General features: G+C 42.2%; 1 protein-coding gene across 1 annotated transcript in view; it reads left to right on the top strand.

The window, feature by feature from the left end:
- Positions 1-21,194: 21,194 nt before the first annotated feature.
- LOC112564325 (prolactin-releasing peptide receptor-like) overlaps positions 21,195-26,763 on the top strand; it is a 117,944-nt gene continuing 112,375 nt past the window's right edge. Inside the window, exons 1-2 of the mRNA XM_025239050.1 lie at positions 21,195-21,237; positions 23,985-25,339. The gene's annotated coding sequence lies outside the window, so the exon portion shown is untranslated. The remainder of the gene's footprint in view (positions 21,238-23,984; positions 25,340-26,763) is intronic.

Below are 26,763 nucleotides of genomic sequence, written 5' to 3'. Positions count from 1 at the left end.
ACACACCAGCGCTAGTTTCTCACGATGAATATCGTTCCCGTCAGTCATCTTGAAAAGCGCCATGACGGTGAGCCAGGGCTCGTAATCCACGAGGTTTTGCTCTGTGTGTGTTTTAGTGCTGTGACCTGTGACCCTCATCCCTTCCGCAATGTTGGAAAGCATGATCAGTAACCGTCCATCATCCACTATATTGCGCTGCCTTTTCTCCTTCTCTCGCTTCATGTCTTTGTCTTTTGTTCATTCGTGTGGAGTGTGTTCACGAGGGGGTCGTAACTGTTCCCCGTATCCGCAGTTCTTGGTAAGAGAGTGGTTGATAAAGCTGAAGTCGGTTGGTATTTCCTTCAAACACATTTACTTTCCATTCTGACTACTACTTGCTTATAAGTCTGTATGTATTTTATTTTTATTTTGCTTAAGAATGGCGCATTGAAAATAAGGGAAAAAAATCGCCGACGAAGAATTACAAAAGTTACAGCCAGACAAGAAAGTATTAAAAAACACTTATTGCATTTCAAGTTACTGTCTAATGGAAAAATGGACAGGTCTAAGTTTCTTCCTGTTTGTCTACATTCTAGTGAGAGGATTTTGTTTCTTGGCCAAACAGTCTTTCCTAGCCCTCGCCAGACACTCCATACACGGCTCTGAAAACGGGGAGTGCCAGAAAATGGGAAATATGAGATTCTTTTCTAAAGCACGAACAGTGGATCGTTTGAGGGTGTGCCCATCTAACCGACACTCAACGAGAGTCCCACCATTTTACATCCTGAGTTGGACTGTTCAGGTTTCTGCATTTTTGTCTGTTCGTTTGTCTATCTGTCTAGTTGATTGAATAAAGGACGCGGAGGAGACGAATGGTTGGGGAGGGGTGAAAGCGGATGTGGATATTATCCTCGCCAAGCAGAATAAGTCCACAGTCCACCTTAAGACGTTTTGCCTCAGTCTACTCTCGATGAGCAAATAATAAAAAAAAAGTTGGGAGGTAGGGGTGTGTACTGAAGGTCGGGTGTGGTATCTGTAAAACTGTTTACCATCCTTCACCTCATCACTAAAAACGATCAAGTAAACAACACAACAACAATGCACACCTACTCTCCACTTTTTCCAAAAGTCAGCAGGTTTCTCCATGATAGCAGACTAATCATGACATTATTATTCATTCCTTTCTCTCCTGCAAGATGCAGCTGTGTGCACCAATCGTTTCAGCCTTCCATCACTCACCACCTTCGCAAGGTCAGCGCTGTGGACACTCAACAGACTCATACGCCAGTCAGCACGAGAGTTACTTCCCTTGCCCAAGTACCCAGGATTCATGCCACTAGAGGTCAGACTACTTGAACTGTTCTATTAACAATGTCTGGCCGCAATCATGGGCAAGTGGCATGGCCGCATCTCGGATGAGAAGGCCATCACAACAACCCACTCCAAGAGGCTCCAGGAGGGGAGGGAAGTTGGGGGAAAGGAGGGTTGGGGATGGCGGGGAGTATCAGGGATGGCGTGCCAGACCGTACTTGTGGGTCTAGAGAGGCCAGCAAAACGACAAAGAACTTCCTCCTGCTTTGCTATACTGACCTTGTGCTTAACATGCACGGTCTTGTAAACCCGCAAAACCCAGAACAACTTTTACAAATTCCCCATCCTCGATTTTCCTCCACTCAGAGGAGGGAATAAAATGCAAATTACAGGTCGCACCCGAGGACTTCCACACGCTGTATCATATCCTACCCCTTGCAGACTTTTCTTCAAATTTTGCGACTGTACGTTGTCAGGTGTTTGTACGAGTTCAAACTGTTTTGTATTTATTTATACAAGTATTTATTTTTAAAACATATAACAATATAATGTTAAATCCAAACAATACAGTTTCTTAAATAAAATTTGAGATATGAGCATCTGAGTGGATCAAAGTTCTAACAGGGTGTTAATTTTTATGGTACCTGGGTGAAGCTCAGTGTCAGATGCTGTTTCCAAAATCTTGATGGATAATTCTTTTACATTCTTAAATTAATTGGCTACATTAATAGGTCGAGGTCAACATCACAGACATCAGGACTGCGCATGAATACATTTAAACTGTAAAGGCCTAAGCCATAGAAAAAGCTGAAATAATAATATTCTAATTATGGGGATCTGAGTAAACATTTTACGACACAGTTTTCCTGTCAATACTGATGCTTGTACGCGAGTATCTCAAATATTTCAAAGAAAAAGCATTCACCCAAAATTCGGAGAAACCGTCTCTAAGCTTTTATTCAGCCATCAGAAAAAAATTACTCCACTCTTTTTTTTTCTCAGCGAGGAAATATTTATCAATGATTTAACACATTAACTAAGATAAACGATTATTTTCTTTGTACTGTAATCCTTTCTCTTTTTTAAAAGTATCCTTTGATTAATCCAAAGGGATGAAGAATCATCTTCGCCACGAGATATATAAACCATATAATCTGTTATTATATTTGAAAAACAACTTATTTTGAAGCAAAAATGCAAAAAGTCACTAACCAAAAAGCCTTCCATCACTACTTGTCCTTCTCCCATAGTCCATACATAGAATGCATAGAATGTCTGAGTAGTTTCCAGAACACCACTTTCTGGCATTATTATGTTTTTAGTTTGTCTCTACTTTTTATTTAAGATGGAGCCATCTATTTTTTTCACTTGGGTGATAAGTTATAGTCTCAAAAATATCTTTGTACGACTTTTTGCTGTTTTTTCGTTCCGGAAGAATTAGCTAACACTTTCACACTAATGTGCAAACATACGTCCACATATTAAACACACATTTGTTAAAGACACACACACACACATATACACACCAAAGTACAAGAACATAATTCTCAACGGTATAAAAAGAGTTCTGCAACATTCTACAATGGTCTCAGAATGGAAGAATGCGTTGCCATAAATTCTGTCCGTTTTTTTGCAGGACACGACATCGATATCTCACATCAGTCTCCCATCTAAGTCCACATACAGTTGCTCTATTGAATCCTTGTCAATCTGCTGATTAATATTTTAATTTTTAAAACTACTTTCAACTGATGTTTTTTTCTAAAGCGTCTAGACTAGACGAGTGATTTTATCTGACCACAAACATTTGAATTCAGTCTTGGCTATAGCAAGGTTTGTACAGATTATGGCAAAGATAAAAAAAAAAAGACAACCGCCTGCTCGCGCATCATTCATTCTGTTTGCGCTCATCAAAGCTCTTTTCTTTGCGTTTGTCTCCATGGCAACAAAGAGATGGCCGTATTAAGGTGTCGGTATCCTTCCGCTGTTAGGACTGTGGCAGACATCCTAATAGCGTTAGGCGACACCAAGAGGCGAACCTTAGCATCCTTGCTGGTCCTCCTACTGCTTCTCTCTCTCCCCACAACACTCTATTCCTCCACCATCCCCTTGAACCCTTCTCACCTTCTCCTCATCAGCGTGTGGTCAGTCTCTCTGGACCAGCTGTCGTCTTCAGTGCAGACTCACAAAAGAAACTGAGGCAACATTCTGGAAACCTCTCATCCGTCTTCATTTTCATATGCAAAGCAGCATGAAGCATCATTGAGGAGGCGGAAGCTGACATTCGATCACAAAAGCTGTTGTTAGTTTTAATGCACTTGAGAGTTTCGTCCTTTCTCTTTGGGCATCATTAGCTGGGTGTCCAGTGGGAATAGCAGACATCTCTCTTGATTTTGGGGCAAACCTCGTGGGCTTTCATCTTGATGTCCGGAGAAGGTTCCAGCAAAGTTTTAGGTTCTTACTGGAGTTTATTCTGAGTTTTGTCCTTTTAAAGCAATCATTCTTCTGACGTGAGAATGTCACGAGTTGACAAATCATCGTTGTTTTCGAATATTATTGGAATTTTGCGGTAATTATTGTTACATCGTGATGATGTTATGAAGGGAGCATCGTTGCTATTAAAGCGAAAGAACTTTCGAATTCTCTCTCTCTCTGGTCTGATCATCGTAAAAGGCGAGTCGGGCAACTCTAAAAGCTCAAAGTACCATAAACTATTCATGTCCACCAAACAGACTCGTGTATTCAAGGTTCAGACAGCTGCATTCATTCACTCGGTAACATTCACAAGTCGTAGGACCGGAACAAAGGACAGCCTCAGTCTGTTGGTCTTGCATGCAGGTACACAACCGGCCACCCGATGGGAGATGGAAAACTTCTCCCGAGTGTTCATCAAACAAAAGTACAAACGACGAAAAAATCATGAAATACACAGGAAAAAGTAATAAAAAAAAAACAAATGAAAGGGAAAAAAGTAAAAATAACTAAATAAAAGGGGAAAAAAAATAATCAAGGGACAAAAACAAAATAAAGAAGAAAAAAAAACAGAAAGAAAAAAAAAAACCACCAAAAAATGTGAAAAGGGTGAAGCAAAAAAGAAAACAACAAAAAACAAACAAAAAACAACAACAAATAACAAAAGAAAAAAAACCCAACAACAACTAAACAAAACACGAAAAGAACAAAGAATAAAAAGATATGTTGCAACATGTGAAATATATAGAACATACATTAATAATAATTTGGAACCTGTGTGTATTATAATTCGAACACATCTATATGGGTACTAAAATGCTACAACTAAAGAACGAGAGAGAGAGAGAGTATAAAAGAGTAAAAGAAAATGGAAATAGAAGAAGAATGAAAACTATAAAGAAAAGGTAAGAAATACGGATCGAGAAGAAAATAAAGAAATAATTAAAAAAATAAAGAAAGAACAATTACAATGATGTAGTTTACTAAAACAAAGTGCTGTGTGATTTAACTTTTTTCAGAATTAATCGTCGTCTTGTTTTTAGACTTAATTAAAATTTTCGTTGTGATACTCCGGTAAATTGATCTCCTTGTGAAAGTAATCAAGTGAAAACCACCGACTGGCTCCCACATTTTATAAGACACTACATTCGCAGACACAGAGGTGAGTGCTGAGGTCTGTAGATAGAAAGGGTGTAAACAGGAAGAACACGTGAAGGTCCCACAAAATTCCAGTGGAGGGAGTGGTGACAACTTGAGAGAAATGCAGGAGGGTGGGCAGATAAACTTGAGACTCCTCCACTAACCGTGACCGACTAACAGCCAGACTCGAGCCCCAGACAAATTTATTACTCTGGGTTCCTGCTTCATTTGGCCCAGAGCAGGGCAATCTCCATGCAGAGTTACAAACTGCCAAAGGTGAGCCCGTTCAGCTAGCAAGAAAATTTGACATACATCATCCACAATCAATACGCGTGACAGGGTCTCGACCCCAGGCCGACGGTTATCAGATCGGAATAAAAGTTTGGCCCGAGGGTAACTTCATTTGAGGAGGTAGAAGTTCATCAGTGGGAAAAGCAAGCGAGTTAAAACTGCATCAGACACGGATCATGGTAAAACCCCAAAACACAAGAAAAACAAGGACAGCTGGGTCGACTGAGGGAAGTCTGCTGCGCAACACGAAAATCACAGGTAGAACTCGGGTACTCCAACCACCCGGTTGTCTCTTGCCCACCCCACACCTGTTTACGCACTTAGAGAGTTACCTGGGGCTTGGTGGTAGGGAAGTCAGACCTAATTTAACACCTAAAATATCTGTACCATCCAATTCAGTTAATTAACACAGTTTGTAAGTGGCACTAAACTTCCAGCATGCTCTTCCCGTTGTTTATTTTTCTCATCTCCACTACTCTCCATTCAATGGGGTCGTACCTGAATCCTCTTTTCAAGCACTTGAACATGGGTGAGCAATATTGGTGAGGACGCCTCCATCGCTGGCATACATTTTGAAACTTGGACTCTCAGCAAGCCTTATAGCATGTATAGTCACCTGTAAAGATTGAAAATAACATACTAAATATAACCAGTTTCGTATATTTTGCGAATGCTCGATGTGGTAAAACGAATGAAGAAGAAGAGAAGACAAAAGAAGAGAGGAAGAAAGAAAAAAGAAAGAAATTGTCTACCGTTGAAATGTCCCTTCCTCATCTCCTTTTACTGCTGCTTAGTGATGGATGTTTCTTGAGAGGCCGGCGCATCCCAGGTGGCGCTTTGTAACGGGTTTGTACGAAAAGCTGCTACTTGATCACCATGTACGGGGACGACCCCTACAATTACAGAGGAAAATGGTGTGGTCATCAAGTAATTCGTCTTTTGTTCTGGACAATCAGCGGTATTGGATACACAAATCTTCGCAATAATGACCGCACGGCCTGCTAGTGGAGAGAACACGCATCTTTCCCATGATCTGTACTGTCTGGCTGCCATTATTTGTCCGTCTGCCTTCTTGTCTTTAGTCCTCACCTTTTTGGGTTTTTTTCTGGGAACATCCAGCAAACCTCTCTTTGCGTTCACTGTAAATGCTAACAGATTTTTTTTGTGAAGCCAGTTTTACAAAACTTTAAAATTTAAAATGACAATGTCAAGATGAGCTCTACGTTGCAATCCACCCATTCTTAAATGTATGATGTAGAGAGAGAGAGAAGTAATTGAGTGGGAGAAAGAATGAAATAAGAAAAAAAATCATCAACAGAGAGTGGGAGAGAATGATGGATGAAAAGGATAGATGTGTGTGTGTGTGAGAGAGAGAGGGAGGGTGAGAGAAAGGGAGAGAGAGTGTGGGAAGGTTTATTGGGAGAAAGAAGTTTCAGTTGAGTTTCAAGATGGGACAACACTTTCTCGAACATGTTGCCGAGCTGAAAGTTTGCGATCACCACACCTGTGTTGTTGTCGGTGCTTGACTTGTCTGGTGACGTAGTACTCAGCCCATACAAAATTAACTGCAATTTTCCCTTCTGAGAGCTCAGCTGCATCTGTGGCACGTGATATGGACAGGGTAAACGTACCCTCGTTATGTGACAAGGCGATGATAAATGCAATTTTCTGGAACGTTTGCGAGGGCAGCCACGACACAAACAGACTCACGTTTGTTAAACGGTCAGAATCTTTTAGCTTAAAAGCTTCCTGAGAAAAGAGACTGAAAAACAAGCGGCGTTCAATATTTGCGATAAAGACTCGAAAGAGAAGTGCAAAGAAAACGGGATACTTGGCGATTAATAAGCTTACGAGTAGAGACCCGGCCTTTCCGGATAACGGGGTCGTTTTTCCAGCCTGGTACTGAGGCAAAGTACGTGAGATATTTGCTATAATCTTCAGCCCACTGCCAGTTTAAAAGCAGTGAAGTCTAGTTTGTTGGTCTACTTCTCCCGGAGAGTCCTACAACATGTTCAGAATTAGGTGTAGTCTGATATTGAGCTTAATTACGACTACGCCTAAGCACAAATCGAAGAAAATTCGAGCTGGAGGAGTAGTATCGTATGGTCGTGTATATGTCTATGAGTGGTCTAGCAGGAAATGACTAAGAGACACACAAAAATATGTGTGTGTGTGTGTGTGAGAGAGAGAGAGAGAAATGTGTGTGAGAGACGCCATTTCAACAAAAAAATTATATAATCTCTTTTATATCACACACAAATATATATATTCTAGTACAAAAACTATCTTAAATTGCCCCTGGGGATCAATAAAGTTGTATTGTACTTACTGTACTGTATTGTATTGTATTGTACTGTATTGTATTTTATTGTATTTTATTTATTCTGTTGTATTGTAAAAATCATATTTTTCGGATGATGATGTTTTTATTTTTTAACAGGTCATCATTGAAAGGAAAAAGTAAGTGGCATCGATGAAATAAGATTTAAATACTCTGAAATACAACGAACGTTTCTTGCCCTCCTCCACCAAACAGACATATAAAATGGAATAAGTGGAAAAGAAAAATGCTTTTAATACTTTGTTTACCAATAATGAAACTATATTATGCATGTACCTGCTTGGTCTGCCATTCAGAGGGCCTGATCATGCAGTTAGATGGTGCTGGGTTGTCATTTGACAATCTCAAAAGTCGTTAAGTCGCATTCACAATCTAGCGATTGAAGTATTGAAAGCTAGGGTGCGGAGGAAGTGCATATTCTGGACATCATGCTGATAAGAGCTAGATTTTCCTTCGCCAAGGTTGTAGTCAGGGTCCTGAAATAAAACAACGGTAGCCGTCATTTCAGGCAGGACACCATGCATGGCAGATAATTTATCTCCGCAAAGTGATTCTCCATGTCAGAACGGCTCTGTTTTCAAGACAGAATTTTCAGAGAATAACAAGTTCGGTAACAATGTTGATAAACCTAAACCTACATGCAACCACCGATCCAGTCCAAACGAAAATTTGGACGCGGAGTTCCTGTAAATTTGTCCATCTAGTTCGGGTAGGAGAGCCTGAAATTGGTCGTGCTGTCAAAATGTTGTTTGTCTTCCTTCTGGACCACGTCGTCGTCATATTAATGATCGGCGGAAGAGGAAGAGGAAGAGGAAGCGACAACTACAGTGGTTTATGGCTCGGAAAAATGTTTATTTATCGATTCATTGGGCATAACATGGCGTTGATGATGATGATGATGATGATGATGATGATGACGACGACGACGACGACGACGACGACGACGACGAAGACGGTGGTAGTGTTGATGGAAGACGGTGATGGTGTGAATGATAAATTAATTATTACTTGCTTGCAACAGATATCACATCTTTTTATTGTCACTGCTGTATCTGGAAGCTGGGTTTGATACATTGGACCCTGAGTTCATTCTCCAACGCCTTCATCAAACCTTTGATCTTCATTATTGTTTGAACTGGTTTCTGTCTTACTTGACAGACAACACCCAGTCTAGTTGCATGTAGCACATCTTTACCTTATAATGTGTAGTGCGGTGTGCCTCAAGGTTCTGTCGTTGTCTTTGCGTCCCACCGACCGCCATCTGGACTTGAAGGACCATGTGGATGCTGATGGTACTCACCTACATCTGTATGGCCTTGCTTCTCAGCTTGTTCACATACATAGCCCGGATGTCCACCAACAAGCTCAAAATGAATGGCAACAAAACTTATGTAATTGTAAAACCTATGTGAATAAGCTTAAATGTGTGCCATCCTATACAATCTTCACTGGCTCATCCCAGCTTCTGTGTTGTCCCGTCTGAACCACTGCGGCTTTGCATATGAAACTGCAATACTCCATCCTTCATCTGATTGATCTCCCTAACATCCTACTGGAAACAACATCAAAGGGTTCAGAACCACGATTCTCAGATTGTCTTACATGGACGAAAAGCAGACCATGCTACACCCTTCCTCCGCGAGCTTGACTGGGTGGCAGTTGGGTTAGTGCTAGTTCTCTTCATTGCCTTGCCCCAACCTACCCGTATGAACTACTGACGCCTTAGCGCCCCAGTCGGTCTCTCCTGTCTATTTGTGTTGCCTCCTCTCCGTGCCACGCATCAGACGATGGAAATTTGGCCGACAGTCTTTCCCCTTCCCTAGACTTTCCCTTTGGCTATTTCTCCTCAAACTACATTTCTGTTGGAAACTTTCAAGTACAGCACCCAAACGTGCCTATTTAAGAAAGATCTTTCACAATCAAGCGATCCCCTTAGCCTACTCCTCACATCTTCATTCATAAACTTCGGTTATGTTTGTTACAGTCCTCCTTTGACTGTCGGTATGTTTGTAGTCTTTCATGCACAGCAACATCCCCGCGGGGACTTAATGTAAATTCCATTATTATCTGTTATTATCATTGATGGTGAGTTAAGGAAGGCCGCTGTGTAAAACAACTTTTTATTTTCTCTTCTTCCTCGTCTTTTTCCACTTCTTTATGGTGGCTGTGTTCTGCCGACATGTATTTTCTTACTCAAAAGTGGGAGATTATGTCGGTGCTATGATCGTGGTTCGTCTTGCATCAGTGGCTGGTAATTGCCACATCGCACCACGGCTGACTACACAAATGGCGCCGATGGCCAGTTGATACAAGTGTAGACATTTTGTAAGCAGTTATTTAGTCTGTCAGAAACAGTGGACCTGTCCTTGTCGCCAGACCTTCTGCAATTCGCAGACTCGTTATTAGTTTCACGCTTGGATACAGCCCACCTGTATTCAGGCTGCCAATAACCTGTTCATATTTCTATCAAAGGAAAAGAAAAATGCTTGAAATGAGTAGCAGCAGCAGCAGCAGCAGCAGCAACAACAACAACAACAACAAAAACAACAACGACGACGACGACGACGACAACAACAACGAGGACGAAAACAAAAAGGAAGCTAACTTACAGAAAAAAATACAATTAAGAAGCAAAATAAAAACTCAACCAAAAAAAAAACCCCAAACAAACCAACCAAACAAAAAATAAACAAACCAACCAACAAGCAAACAAAACCAAACAACAAAAACAAAATAAGAAAACAAATGATGAAATTAGAACTCAGACTTTAGACAACTGATGATCTGATCATACCTATATTGCAAAACATGTATTATAATCATTATAACACACACCTAAAGGATTTTCTATAATTTTTGAGACAATTCCAAGAATTGAGGACAATCTTGATAGAAAAATGTCTTTGGGCTGTGCTGTGTGTCCTTCTAAAGAAAGACAAATATAACTTGTACCAACAATGGACAGAATAACCTTCGTATATCTGAAACACATTCAAAAATTTAAAATGATTTAAAGAAAGCATGCTTGAAGATTTAGATAATAGGTTGTACTTCACAAAGACACTAAAATCAATGATCAGTAATTTTGGGTACTGACTAGAGCTATTTTGAAAGAAAATTCCACTGATTGTCTTCCAACTCTGACCACGGACGTGTATAGGTGGACTGCTGTCTGTCTGCCGAGACCAACGCTTAGCCTCTTGCGAAGTTCTCCGCTGCTAGTCTCGGCGAGCCGTAACAAAGAATGTGACTAAACCGGAAGCTTTGTAGTCTCATGCCTCGTTTTAGTAGTTAACTGGAAAGAAACTCGTCTGCCAGCAGTCCAGTAATACAGGTTCGTGCTCTGACCTGATGATTTTTCACTACTTTCCTTCTTCCTTCTGTCTGTCTGTCCTGCCTCCGATGTTGTGCTGTGGTTGTCGTTTAGGGGGCCGATGTTTCCCATTCCCTTTATCAGAATCTACAGAATAGAAAATGCATTTGGACGTTGGCGTGACCTCTGACATGCTTGCGTAGCGACTCAATACGGTATGATGATAAGTCAGTCATAATCCCAAGACTATTAAATCTTTTTCCAGGGGCCGGCAAGATAGGACAGGAGCCTCGCTCTGGTAGGCGGCAATCGCTGTCCACGTCATCGCAAATCGGAGGATATCGGAAAGTCATCACACCGGGTGGGATGGGCAGCTGCACGCAAGAAATCCGCAATGAACAGGGGAATGGAGGAAAGGCGGAGGACGCCCAAGATGAGAAAGATGATTTGTGTCTGACAATAAAGGCCGACATGCCACCATTTATGTCTTCCTGTCAGAGAAATTACAGATGACCTGGGCTGCGGCTTTGACTTACATAATAGGACCACACACCATATGAGCCCCCCAATCTTCCTCTTCCCCTCGTCTGCATGTTTGCTTAATTTTGGAAGAAGAAGAAGAAGGACGTCAGCAAATTCAGTTTGTTTTCTGTTGATTGATTTCTTTGAATCAAAAACTTTTTTAAGGTCCTCCCCTCAATATCAAACAAGGGGTGTAATATGTTAATTTGCAGTTTGCATGTAGAGGCAGCTCATTTCGTGATTACAGTAATCATCTACCCCCCTGTCCCCTGTGTTTGATGCCCCATACTTGGGTGCTTATGAACTGAACGGGTATGTGTGTGAACAAGACCACCTTTGTCTTAGCTGGCAGTGTATGTTTGTATGTCTGCGTGAGTGCGCACGTGTATATGTATGTGTGTGTGTGCATAACTGTAATGTGGGGAATAGTGACACCAGTACAAAAAAAGAAAAAAAAAGACTAGCAAGGAAAACAAATATTAAGAAGGAGAGAAAGCGAGTGAAGGAGAGAAAAACAAGAATGTGATAACAGACCAGTCGTGTGTGTGTGTGTGCGCGCCGTCTACCCACCATCAGAAACACTCTTTCATCTTGACGTCAGTAATCACTGGCGGCTTGAAGCTTGTTTACGAGTCACTGCACCCGTGGTACCGCCAACCGTTTATCGAGGGCTGAGGAGGCCTGCACCCAGCTGCGGCCCGGCGAGAGGAAGGCGTGACTACCCGCTACGAGATCTCCTCACAGACGGGAAGGAAGGAAGGATGGAGGACGGCTTCAATTCCCACGTTGTGCTTCTCGTTGTCCCTCCGCGATTTATGACAGACCTCTGTCTTATCTCCACCATCCTCACCACCTTGGATAAAGACCCGTTTATAGCAACCCGCTCATGCAAGGACGACCCCCGACCCCTCACCCACACCCATCATCACTGTGTAAACACCGGGCTAAATACATCCAGTGAACAGAATTAAGCTTGAGGATAACATACAGGACATTTCACGCATGGCTGAACCACCTAGTATTTCAGGAACTTCCACGACACCACCACGTGACCAAACTTTCACGGCACGTGTCACGTGATCTAAACCACTTTACGGACGACAGCTGTTGCCTTAGAAGCAGTTTATAGACCACAGAAGTCCTCTGTAAAAACCATGTGACATGCAGCTGCTCGGCGCCAGACGAGCTGGAGTGGAGTCCCACCTGGGGTTGTGTTACCGCTGTCATCATCATTATCATTATTAACGCACCGATGAAGACGATGGAATTCAGAAGACAGAAAAGTTCAGGACCACTAGACACCGCTGTCTGTAGACTACTGGAAGGACCCCAAGTGGCCTTTTAATTACCCTAGACTATTCTTCGCGATCAATGTGCAAGATCACGTGGCACCTCCACTGAGAGAAGAAGGAAAAACAGAGCAAAAAAAAAAAAAAAGAAAACCTTGCCTGGTCCCACAACACATGTAGACAGAGGCTATGTTTGATGTTTCTCTGTTTACTACTCACATCTGAACATCATGTCTTCACTGCAAATTGATGAAAATGGTGTGCAAGCAACTTGTTTTGTGCTTTTTATTGATTAAAAGTTAAATTGTTTATTCAACGGTGGTTTAATGAAAAGAACAATAATGCTTTGTTCGTGAGTAGACACTGTCTATGCTTAAGTACTTTTTTTTTTGTACAGGGTGCCAGTTCTCACACTCGTCACGAACATCAAAGAATGTTGTTTCCAGACCGTTTTATTATTCTACACACTTTTGCCATAGTCTTGAAAGTAGTGAAACTTGTGGATAAAGTTTTAAGTGTCTTGTTGTTGTTGTATCGCCTTTTCTTTTACTAACAAAGTATGGTGCCACACATTTACCAGGATTCAATTTTATGCCCATTTTGGGACTCAGAATAATGTAGCTTGTGTGTTATCATCATGCGAAATTCAGTAAAAGCACAAATTGAAATAACAAATTAATAAGAAAAAAACTGTAGTATTGCTGATGCCCTTTGAACTTCTTTTGCTCAAAATGGCCTCCACAGTCTTGCGCCCTTTAAACTGCTATAACTCACTAAATTTTAGGACTACAAGAATAATTCCGATATTTAACGAAAGGTTAAAGCCCGTGAAGCAAAAACAAATAATAATCTCAAAAGTTTTTTTTATTAAGAATCAATCTGCTGTAGCGACATTTTAATGGATCATATTTTAAACTCAAAATGCTATTTTAAATCCTCTTTGATTGGTCGAGTTTGAGAAATCAATTCGTTTGAACGGTCATCCCCATTTAAAAAAAATCAGAGAATGAAACAGAATCTTAATATGGAAAACTTTGTGAAGTGAAGTACCTTAGATGAATTCGTTCTTAAATGCTCGGAAACTCGAGAGAAGAAGCCTGGCTGCTTCCCAAAGGTAGAAATTTCTAGTATCTGACTTAAACGAAATTACTTGGGATCAACAGCAACAGAGACATCCACTCAAATTACAACTGGTCGAAGCAGCCAGATATATTTTTGAAGCAACAGCGACATTTCATCATAGGTGTTGCAAGAAGACTCCTATTACATTTATGAAATGTAGGTTGCACTGAGCATGTGTATGAAAGGGATGGAGGGCAAAGGTCAGTACACCACAGTCAGCATTGTAACATCTGCACAACTGTTATGATCATCATTTACTCCATGATCACAGACTTTGGAGACAGAGACTGATTGCAGGCTCATAAAAACTGCTTACCAAGTACTAATACTGCAAACTGCTTCAAAATATCTTTAAAAAGATTTTTTTCCAGTCTGTGTAGTAGCTCTGAGAATTTCCTGTTTTTTTATTTTCTATCAATGCTGTTTAATTACATCTGAGTGTATGCAACAGGAAAAATCCTTTCTATGCCTATACACATCAACTGAATGTCCTAGAAATTTGTCAGAACAAGTCAACATTTTTGGAGGCTTTTTTTATGATTGATGTTTATTTAATTCCCTTTGAAAACAGTAATTCTGAAATCCACTTCTTGAAAAATTACCTGCTTTTATTTTAGTTACATTGGATATTTGAACTTTTTTTTATTGTTGGTTTCGTTTCTGTACTGAATATTGAATTCCATTGTTCTTGTTTTTGTTTTAAAAATAATATTTATAAAAAGGGGAAAAAATACAACTGGTCGAAGGGATTATAGTTTGATGTGTTAAATAAAAAGGTTTCTTTAGTCTATTCAACAGAATTTCTTGGAAAGGGGATCAAGTCTTATTTGATGAAAGAAAAAAAGTCCTAAAATCTTTCCTCATCATAACTGTCACGAAGTATGTTTGAGTGAAATGGATAAAGTCTCTGGTCCATCGACTCAGATTAGTCACTGACTACTTGTTTCCTGTGATCAGTGCAATGGCACCTTTAGCTTCCATTATCGAGTTGTAAGCACGTGCATGAGTGGGAAAAAGGAGAGGGATGCTAAATGAGATGGAGTGGGGAGTTAGTTGCATGTAAATTAGCTGGATCCTGGGTACTTTTTTTTCTGTGAACCGACTGGCAGCAGACGGCCAGGCACTGCCTAATCGACTGGAGGTCTCCGGCGTTGATAAAGTAGTCGTGCAGTTGTTGATGGCGGTGCTTGTAGTGCAAGGTTTATGGCGCAGACTTTGACCCAGTCCCACACATGGCTTGCTACTCCAGATACTGCTTGCATGCAGCCATGTCATCGGCAATTCTTGCTTCCATAGTTGTGGAGTTAGAATACCTTAGTTGTAGTGTGAAGAACAACTCTACCTCCCTGTCAGGCCTTGACCTCCTGCTTTTTGATTGTCGTGCACTGCATAGAGCTCTTACAGTTGCAGACCAAAGATGGGGGTCGGGGGAGAAAACGAATAAGAAAATGTAAATTAAAAAAAAATTCAGGCAGGAGCTTCTTGAGATAAATTTAAAGATAAAGAATGAAAAAACATGCTTAAAGACTCTTGTCAATATTGGTTTAACATAGACAAACAAAAAAGGGGGAAGGGATTTACAGATAATATTACTAAATAAAGACATACTCTTCATTGTTCCTAGAGTACAAACAAAGATCATTGTTGTTAATTTATGAGTGTTTCATTCATTGTTGTAGTTTTCTGGAGGGACATACTCTCCTCGATTCAAAGTAAACAAGCTTTTCTTTGCGCACATCCTTTTCAAATACATTACTTTGCATTGCTTTTTTTTTTATCAGAGTACAAACAGAATTCGCAAGAGGAACTCCAAAAAAAGATGGTTCTGTGATAGACTGAAAATAAGAAATAAGAAAATACGCTAAACAACTGCAGGCGAGATTAAAAAAAAGGACACACACGTTTGATAAGGTGCTGAGGATAAAATAAAATCTCTTTTGTGTTCGATACATTGCATATCCTTAAGATAGTACTACCTTTCTTTAGATGGTTGACATACTTATTGTCAATCTAAACCGAAGAACACTGAAGACATGAAAGTGTCAGGAGACACAACACTGGCTAGCCTCCCCTTCTCTGAGTCAGTTACCTGCCCTTCTTCAAGATGCGTCCTCTGCTTCTCAGTCTTTGCTGAGGAGAGATAGAACCGTCAGTGTATCATGAACCCTCCATAGTTAGAGAGTTAGTTTTCTCTTATATCCAGCCAGCATATTCCCTGAGGGTACAGACGGGGGAGAAAAAGAGTAAAACAGTGGGAATCAATATTTGTGGCACGTAGGACAGCTTTGCCATCTTCTGACCGTTTCTGCGAGCTTATTTGAATACTAAGCATATCATGTGCGAAAGCCTGTAGGTGGGGTGGAAGAAAGAATGAGGGGATGGGGAATTGTAACTACGAGGGAGTTTTGAGGTCGGTAAATTGGCCTTAGGCGTGAGGCTACGAGAGTAGTGCTTTGTCGATAACATCTGACAGCAGAGGGCGCGCAGTTCGTGGATAATGTTGTCAAACAACAACCAACATGCTGTAACGATCATTGCAATACAAAATCTTCCTCGCCTTGCGAGGACGATGAAACGATTTTGTATACAATGGTTAGTAAATAAAAATAAGACCAAGAAGAAACTGGACAGACAAGACAGACGATGAAAAGGAAACATACTGATGGAAAGGACTCGGTACATGCTGTGTATATTTGCCAGTCTTGCTTTGAAATCATGGAGGACAAGGCCCTGCACCTTGTCTTTCTCAGAATCTACAACCAGTCCTCGACTCCATGGACATTTCTAGGCCTTCATTGCAGGTGGCATAGTCTCTTCTTTCTTTTGTCAGTCGTTGTCATCTCCTCCCTCACTCCCATTGTATTCACTCAGCTCCATTTCCTTCTTACATGAAAATTTTTGTCTCTGTCTTGTGGGAGCCAATAAAATAACAGGTTTGAGCCCGCACTACTCCACAAGGGCTTAAATTCAAGCGTGAAAAATTAATTTAAAAAAATCATCCCGATTGCCATTTACCACATCAAGCATGTACAAAACATGATAAAAAACCTGGTCAGTAAATGTTATTTAGACGATAAAAGGCTCTTTATGGGCAGTTTTCGATAAGTTTTTTCACGGCAGGCGTTGTACCCACTAGCCACACAGCAGGAAACCTGGATGAAATGGAAATAGAAACTTTGAACCAAAGTCCGTGAAATATTTGTAGCTAAAGTTGCCGGCTGATGGGAACTCAAAGGGATTACTTTGTCGGCAAAAAAACTTAGTTTTATTCAAGGCCTACTGCTTCAAACTACCAAGGGAATTTTTATTTTTTTAGACATCGGTCATAAAATGTGAATCATCAACATTCTATCCCATTCCCCAGGAAAGTCATACTCAGTCACAAAATGCATTTCTCTTTTGTTATTAAGTTAATGTTTCGAGTGCTGTGCTCATCCCCCGAAGCTCACAGGAAAATGAAAGAAGTGAGAACATGTTTGCAGATAGATTGTTACAACGAAAATAGGAAAATAATGTTCACGATTATTACAGATTCCTACGTGGATCCGATTAAAAACATATTTCAGGTAAAATTTTACAGATGCGAAAGTACTGCAGTTTTTCTTGAAAAAAGTACAGAGCTTCCTGTAGTCTAATCTTGTCTCATAGTCCCAATAGTTCGGGGATATTCGAAGACACACTGTTGATGCCACTGTTGACAACGTTGTTGACGACAATGTAGATGATGCCAACAGAAGGATAAACGAGGAAAAAAACCAGATCCTTCATCCAGACATTTTATCCGATTTTGAAATAACTTGACACTATGATTATTTCATACTTTAGCTGTACTTTAACCGTGGTAACACGTGTCTGTGCACGCGCATGTGAGTGTGGTAAACACCTGCTTGTTACCACGAAGCTTCACGAGGGAGTAGAGTTCACTCACGTGGCTGGTCGTGCAGCGTCAAGTTCTTTGGATGCCGCGAGGCAGCTTGGGAGGAAATTTTCCCAACCTCGCAAACACGGTGTAGAGAACGCCGCAAGGAAGAGGAAAATATGAATTAACATGTTTGCTTAGGCCTTTGATGATATTGGCAAACGATATCGCTAATGAGCTCCGGCAGGCCTGCTCCCCGGGATGCGCGGTCAGGGAGCTTGGCGACCGCCACTGCACGACACTTAAAACTCTTGTATTGTCAATGAACAGTGAGTTTGTCTCACCAGTCAATACAGACTGGCACCCCATTGGTAGTTCAACTACACTTATATTGGAATCATGTTCACAATAAAAGATGGAGGGAGAAAAATAAGGGGAATAGGAAAGTAGGAAGGTCATCACTTGGGGTGGGGACATGCTATGTTTACACGCTGTTGATATTTAGTTTATACATTGGCAGGTCTTTAATCTCTGGTCCTGCCAAGCTGTTGTATATATATATATGTATTTAAAAAGTGGTTCAAAGTCTGAGTTTAGTGAGGCAAGGCTGTTGACAATCATCAGAAGAAAAAACAAAGTCCCAACGGCCCACATCAGGGTGAGGTGGGAAGGGAATCATTGAAGCATTGAAGAATATAGCAATGAACAGAGACATGAAGCTATGCCCGTGAGAATCATTTAGTTCCCACGACGGCCATTTTGTTACTGGTTCAGCGGTCAAAATGCATTTCTCCACGAAGAAAAGGTTGCTGCGACCTGTACAGAGAGATATATAGACGTGAAGGTGCTCCTTCATACTGAAGTTCTCAGCACAATTGATTCCCTGGGAAGCAACAATATTCTCAGAATGTGGTTGTGAAACTCTGTGTTATCTTTTGTCGGTTAAATAACGACAGCTTCTTTAGGACGTTCCAATGAGTTCTGGATTTTAGATGGAACATGAATAATAAAGTTAATGTATAAACATCAATCGAATCGAGAATGACAAGGCATTTAATTACTTTGGTACTTAATATTGCAAACAGCAAACATGTATCGTGAAGATACAAGCAGGAAGAAAATATTTTGAAAAGGCTTTTGTCCTGTCTTCAGGATTGCTTGATCGGTCAGTCTTTGTGATTACTTGATCGGTTGGCCTTCAGGATTGTTTGATTGGCTGATCTTTAGGATACCGTGATAAGTTGATGTTTAGGATTAGTTTATCAGCTGAACTTTGTTTATCGGTGGGTCTGATTGTTGGTTTGATTGTACATCTGTACACGTGAAAACTTATCTTTCTACTGACGCTCGTACTAAAAAAATGCTTAATGAAATGATATTTTGCCTGTCTGTCTCACGTGCAAATGGACCAGTTAGTAACAATCACGAAGAAGTTTTTAGTGTCCATAAAATTGTCACCAAAAATCGTTGGTCTTCTTATAGTGCAGGCGGAATATACTTGGTTGTGCTGTGATGATGGTTAGCAGATAACATTACAGAAATGCTTTCATCTCTCGGCCTGGCAAGAAGCTGCTCCGCCTTGAACACCATCATTCTGCGAAACTCTTTGATAAGCTTTCAGCTTCTGGTCTCTCCCAGCCTGCTTCTGGTCTCTCCCAGTCGGCTTCTGGATCCTCGACTTTCTGCAGCGACCCAAAGAGTGAGGGTCAACAATCGCCTTCCATTATCCTCGTACTCAGTACAGGAGCACTCCTCTTAAGTTGCGTCCTCTTACTTTCCTCTTCTCTCCCTTCAAAAGAGTTTGTCTCCTCTCGAAGATCCATCCAGATGATGAAGTTTACTGTTGACACCACGGTGGAAGGTTTCATCGCGAACAACAAAGAGTCTGCGTAGTGCCAGGTGGTTTACCTGGTGTTTTTGTGATAAGAACAGTCTACAACAATGAGAGAGTCGATTTCCGCAGAAAAAGAGGAACTGTGGAGTTTCTTATTATCAAATCTCAGGTCATAGAGCAGGCTGACAATTTCTGACTCCTGGGAGCCATCATCCTCATCTGGGAGGACAATTTGATGTCTGTCATCAAGAAGGGCCAGAAACGACTTAAAGTTTGTGTCAGGCAATGATCGAGAGTGTACAGACGTTCTCCATCACCGTCTGGTGCGGCATCACCGAGAAGCAAAAAGTGCGACTGGAGGAGTGGTGCAACTGGCCGATATATTGGTGGCTTCTACTCTACGAAGGCACAATCTTAGTTTGTGTGGAAGTGTAATATTGTGGATGACTATCTCCTTGAGCTTTGTGGCCAGTGTGTGTGTGTGTGCATGTTCATGTATTGGCATGTTTGTGTGTCAGGGGGAGTGGATAGCCGAGTGTACGAGCGCTGGTGTACGATTTGAGAGGCGTACCGGTTCGATACCCATGAATTACAGCAAACTTCCTGCAATCGATCCTGTGGTGGTAATGTGTACCTGACTCCAAAGAGGGTTGGGGTAGGTGAGGCAGCGAGGGAGAGGACATAGGTACCGCCCTCTAAAACATTGGCCTCCCAAAATGTCAGATCTCAACCACCTAAGGACCCTCAAAATATCATGAGACAACCTTTGACTTTGTGTGGAAGGGGTGTGAGTCGCATGTGTGATCGCAAACAGAGCAATTTTTCATTTTATTTTGCATTTCATTTCTTAGGTGTACATATTATACTAAATGTAGTAAAGATTCACGTTTGTTGAGGAACTGGGAGCGATGTCTTCGTGCAATGTCACTTGGCACACAAATTAATTCTTCTTCCTCTTCTCCTGTGTCCACATTAATCCCCCTCCTCCACTACATTGTCCAGTCAAACTCTGGCCATGTTTGCAGGTTTAAACACTAGCCAGGAAACTATCAGGAATGTTTCGAGAATGGACTTCTGTCTACTTATCTTGCTTTCACTAAAACCCTTTGGAGAAATCCTGCGTCTGTCAAATGCTTGGCAACAGGCAACTACCGTCTCTACAGTAGCAAAGCCGATAATACACATCAAAGCACAGAGTTGAACACACACTTTGAACACAAACTGACAGAAACGGACCTTAATTAAAGGACAATATGCTACAGTCAGAATCCCATCAACGTTCTGGAGGTCCACCATCACGTCCAACAAATAAAGGGTTTGCTTGGTCTTCTTCACACGAGTGCTGGCCCTTGGTGCTGGGAGTCAGCAGAGTTGCAGGACATGAAAGCTCGTGGCACTTGCAGCCTCACAGAGCGCGTGTGAACTTCCGATTAGCTGGGTGTGATGTAGGATGTTGTGCCTACCTCACCAGAATTCTTATCGTCTCAGGAAGGTCTTGTTGAGGCTGCCAGTCTTGGCACTACTGGAACTCGCTCGCCCGCCCACCCGCCCACCCGCCCACCCGCCTGCAAGTGTCTGCGACGTGACGCGTGCACAACCCAGTCACGAGGTAAACATAAACAAGCATTGCACAGGTAGGATAAGCAGATGCTTGCAGGCCTGCGCCTGGTGGCGTGATTGGAAAGCGAGTGGGGGGAGGGGAGTACGAGGTGCGGGAGGAGAGGAGGTCAAAGGTCCGCAGTCTCGGACCGCGAGCACGGCTCGGTGAGTATTCAAATGAATGGAAAGCAGCCGTGGACGTGGCACGGGCTCCAGGCAGTGCTTTATGAAGAAAACAATCACACTGATCAAAGGATCCGCTGTAACAAGACAAACAGAGCAAACAGCACTAGGGGCGGACCGGAACAAGCAGTAAAAAAATGCCGCTAACCGGATGGTGGTGATGGGGATGGTGGTGATAGCGAGGGTTATACAAACAGGTTATGACCGGTCGCACATCCAGGTGCACTCTCCTTCATCTCCCGGCCCTCCTTCCCTACAGATACGATTGCCGAGCTCCCACTCATTCAGTCAGTGATTTTCTGAAATATTTCAGTGCGAACATCGCAAAAAAATGTATGTGTATGTAGACAGGCGTGAAAGGCATCTCTATAAAGACTTTTAGGCTTTTTTTCGCATGTATGGACATGGTCGACCTGTGTTCTTTGACCTTTCCCAGCGTGAGACTCAGCCTTCAGATGTAGCCATGTCTTGCCTCTCTCTCTCCTCCTTGTGGCCAGTCCTTGTGGGGACATGATGAGACCCAGAAATGGTGAAGGCGCCCCCGTGGGGTCCATTCTGCTTTCGGTTTAGTATGTCTCCCATGTGACAACCTGTCTAATCCTTGATGTTGGTCAAGCACCATTCCTTCTGTTTGCGTGAATCTTAGTGGTTCTCTACGAGTGACATTTATCAAAAGACCATTTTCTGACGACGGCAACCCAGGTTTCTTTTTTGTCACGATGTTTATTCCCTCGTTCTGTCAATCAAACCTTTTGACTGCCTTTCGTAACACTCATAAACTTCGTGATTTCTCAGCTGAACGAATTTTTTTTTTGGTTAAAAAACGAACTGCTATCAAACTGTTGGACGAACTGTTGGTGAATCGGTTTATAGAATCGAATCTTTGAGACACATTTTAAGATCCAACAGTTTGTTAATGACACACTGGGCTTCTTACTGTCAGCCAACTCTTTGTGCAAGGACACACCTGTCTGGACAACAATGACTTGTCACACACAATATGTTTACAATACTTCTCAATTAGAAATAGTGATTGTCTTGTTGAAATACAGTAACCGAGAAGACTGAATCATGTTCTAACCAGTACAGACCGTACATAGAGGTCTCTGGGGTCAGTGGGTGGCAAACAGAAAAAAAAGAGTAGAGAGAAAGAGTAAAGAGACAGAGAAGGGAAAGAAGATATTTGTCATTAGAGCTTGCACCTGGCGATACTTTCCGACTATAAGGAGGAGGTATTATGAAGGGAACAATAATTCCACAGACGTGCTTTCGTCTCGAAAATTTATCTAAACCAAATACTTTACACCTTTCTGTTAGTTGGAGCAGGGGCTTTCCTCTCGGTCAAAGAGTGGAAAGAGAGAGACACACACAGAGACTGTTTTTCAATTAGTTCTCCACCAAACTGCCTAATTTCCTCCCCTGACCTACAAACTCTGTTTACAAGTATGAGGACCAATGCACCCCCGTGTTTTGGGGAATTTCTTTGATGTTTTTTTTTTTTTTTATACCATGCAGCTCTCCGTTCTCAAGAGAAATAACTGTTCTACCGTATACACTGGTTCTAGTCAGCCGAGGGTTTAGTTACAGACAAACAAAATGTTTACTAGTCAGAGAACAAAGATGCTCAAAGCCTCCCCCGCAGGCACGCGCTGGAGCGAGTGTGAGAGAGAGATGCTTCATAGTGCACACAGTGTCTCTACAGTTTCTGTTTTATTATTTTAGTCGTTGATGAGACAGAAAGATTAGGAAATATGTTAGAGGATGAAAAGTCTCGAAATATCCAAAACGAACGTGACAAAAGCCATGTGTGCCGACGAAACAAAAGACTGGTTTCCTTCCACCATCTACAGTTTCAGGAATCCATTTAGATTGCGATCACAACTCCAGACAGAAACTCAGGTTTCATTTCAGATTAAGCTGTTATTCAGCTGGTAACGATTTCAGCTTTTGCTACAATGATGACTAAACCTTACCAGCTTTTCCACAAAAAAAGTGGAGGAGTTGGTCCATATTTTATAGTATCTTGCCTGGATTTGTCTTCCTCCGTGAAAATTCGATCCCGGTTGTGTTTTTATTTACAGGCAGAGAAGAGGTGAGGGTGTAATGAGAATCGTAGTTGAATTTTGTTTAATTTTTATTGTCACCAACTTGAAGCAATGAGGTCAGTACTCCACACATTGTATCCGCTGATACCTCTACAATAAATACCAACATCACAACATGTACAGGACACTGGGTTTTATCTCTAAAAAACTATGGTCCTTTCTTAAAACTGATATTTTCTTTAATTTAATTATTTTCTCATCACTTCTTTTCATGGAAATATTAAAAAAATTTGGTTTAGACTACAAGGACCAAACGTTTGTATTGAGATAAATAACATCAAAAATTTGTGAGCTTTCTGTCCCGAATATTTTTATGTATGAAGACACAACAAAACATTTAATAAACTGACTTGGAGTTATTTCTGTGAATTAAGACAAGCGACACTTCAAAAAAGAGACCCGAAACATGACTAAAAGAATTTTCTTGTACAGACTATGATGAAGATAACAATAGGAGGTAAGGATGAAACAAGGGGAGGAGCTTCTGAACTCTTTCTCTTCAACAGAGGAGAGGACTAAACAAAACAGTTTTTTGATAACAATATAATATCAAAGAAGCACCGAATCGAAAAGGTGGTAAGAACAAATTTTCAAGGTGTGAAAAAATATTCTGTGTGTTTGCAGTCCTGGCAATCATGGGTGAGGGTGAAAAGGCCTATTTGCAGCCCTGACGCCCTACCTCACGGAGGAGATGTGCTGTGATATACACCGTCCCTCCGGCCAACTGCGTCGAGCTCTCGTTTGAAGCTGACTCTGAAACTTTGTCGACGAGGCACCTGAACGATGCACAGGCAGGTCTGGCACTGGCATCTCTTCCACTAGAGACTTTCCTGCTGCGATGCTGCCATCGATCGACAGGAATCGGAGCCGGGTGGGGGCCGGGAAGCACCACCACCACCAACACCACCATCAACACCACCACCGCAGCGCCAGGCACCGCCATAGCAGCTAGTGCTGTCGTCTGCTGTCTCCACGGCTGTATGCTTATCTTGGGCTTCGCTAGACGCTCGTCTGTAACTCGCATCAGCATCGGCATCAGCGTGTAGACTGCCCCACCCCCGCCCCTGCCTCCCCCTCCAAAGGAGGGCGGCTCTGGATTGCTGATTCAGGAATTTGTTGCGAAGCGACACGTGAGTTCATCTTCTTCACGACACGCGCGTGCAGTTTACGGTCAGCTGACGCTTTGCGCATGTGCACTCTTGTTTGGACAACAATGACGTTGCATGTGCTGCTCGCGCAATAAACTTCAACATCCCGTAAAGGTCAGATTTTCGGTAAACATTTTTTTTTTGGATGACATGAAAAGGTGCATCAAGGATTAGGAAAAAAGGTTTAGTTTTGAGCGAGTGTGGAACAAGGAGCTTGAGTCCCTTACAAATGCCCGGATTGGCAGCTACAAGAGACCCTGCTGACATGTCTAGAGTGCACCACGGCATCCTCTGCCCGCGACCTCTTGTCGCGTGTCCCAGAACAGCCTGAGAGATTTGATGACCCTCCACCATCGTTTTCTTGTGCTTCCTGCACGAGCGTAGCAGCCAGCCTCGGCATCAGGCGACACGGCCTTGAAAGGTGTCCTCATTTGCCGCCCTTAACAGCAGGTTCTCCCTGCCACAAGGCTTGCTGGCTGCTGCTGTTGCCCGTGGGCTGCACCACAGCACAGGACTTGCTGCTTGGAACGTAAGGCACAACGCCTCCTGAAATACAAGCTGCTGCAACAATGCTGCACGCGGGCAGTACGTGTGGATAAATATTGACCTCTCTCTCACACAAGAGGGAGCCCTGAAAAAAATACTAGCCTTAACGGTCCTGGCTTCCGAAGTCGAGTTCAGGTTTGCTTCCGGCCTTGGAAGCGCCATCGAGCCTGGTGGCAACTGGGCTTTCTCACCTGACGAGGCGACACCGGTGTTTTCTCTCCCTCGCCCCCGGAAGCAAGGACATCCCAAGATTAAGATTGGTTGCGGCCATCGATTCGCAGCGAGGTAAGTCTGCCATCAGTTGTTTGTTGTTTTTGTTTGATCCTAATGTGTCAGGCAGTGCTTTCTCTTTGGCCTGTTGTCTAGCTGTGCATGGTGTGGATGGGAGGACGCTGTCACAAGCTGTGTGTGCGTCTTGACGAGGGCGTGAAGCTGTGCGAGTTCATTTGCATGGTCATGAGCACATCACGCACATGTATTCAATGTATACGTGTGTGTGTGTACCACTTACACATATACACAAATATATAAATATATACACATACATATTTATGCTAACACACTACACACACATATATCTATATAGACACACACGCACATACATATCCCTATATAATAAACACTAACCACAGGAAATGAGCAGTTAACCTCATGACCTCTTCAGCCGAACACCTGCCTCAACAGTTTAGATCCCCCGTTTCTGGGAATTAGGAGGACAGCGAAGAGAAGACCGGAAGTGGGTTTAAATATTTAGTACTGCATCAGCAGCCTACAGCAGAGGTTTGGCCGCACATCTCCATCCCCGCCCCTCGTGCCCCTCGTGCTAGACGGGCTGCTGGTGAAAGTGATTTGTCAATAGACGAGAGCGCTGTGCACGGCTTCCTCCCACTGTCTAACTACCGTCAGGTCTGGTGTGATTGACCGATCCTCCTCACACCTTGCAGCAGCGACTTCTCTACACTGTGATGGAAAGAACAAATATTTTTTTAGTCAGTTGTTTGTTTAGTGAGAGTAGGGAAAAGGGGAAAATCCTGTGATGATGTTTATTCCCATAACCGAGGTCTTACAATGGGAAGGTAGGGTTGTCTCTGCGGTGAGGACAAGCATTATTTTATAGTAACCCGGATGTTGCAGGTATACGTGTTGTTCCGTGGATATGTTCGATGCTTGCGTACTAGTTCCTGTTTAAAGATATGCTCAGTCGATGATTGAGAATGAGTTACCTTGTCTTCCTTGTCTAAAGTTTATCTGGGGTTGTTGTACTTGCTAGTAAAGGGAACCGTTAGGCATGAGATGAGAGTATGACAGTACACGTGATGAGAAGACTTCAGTGCACATGATGGGAGTATGAACATACACGTGATGAGAATATTACACTATATGTCATGATAGTATTACAACATTTGTAATTATTTGATTAATGCAATTTATATATCACGAGATGGCGCAACTGATAACATTCTTTTTAAATCAGAAAGAAGACTTCTCTGGAAGGACGATTGCTCCCCTTTTCTTATCCCAATGACCGATCTCCTTTGAAACATTTTCTGCTCCATTACAAACAAACTTAGTGTAAGTCAAAACAGCCTTTCTGCTCTATCTGAAAATAATTCTTCTACTTTCTCTCTTTCTTTTCTTGACCCCTTTCTTGCCCTTCCACCCCTCACACCTTGTGCAAGGGATTAGTCAACTCTTGTGCATTTTACGTT

This window comes from Pomacea canaliculata, linkage group LG5, assembly GCF_003073045.1.
Source record: "Pomacea canaliculata isolate SZHN2017 linkage group LG5, ASM307304v1, whole genome shotgun sequence".
Taxonomy (NCBI): Eukaryota; Metazoa; Mollusca; class Gastropoda; order Architaenioglossa; family Ampullariidae; genus Pomacea; species Pomacea canaliculata.
Note: the sequence above shows the minus strand (reverse complement) of the source record. Positions and strands in the feature narration are given on the sequence as shown.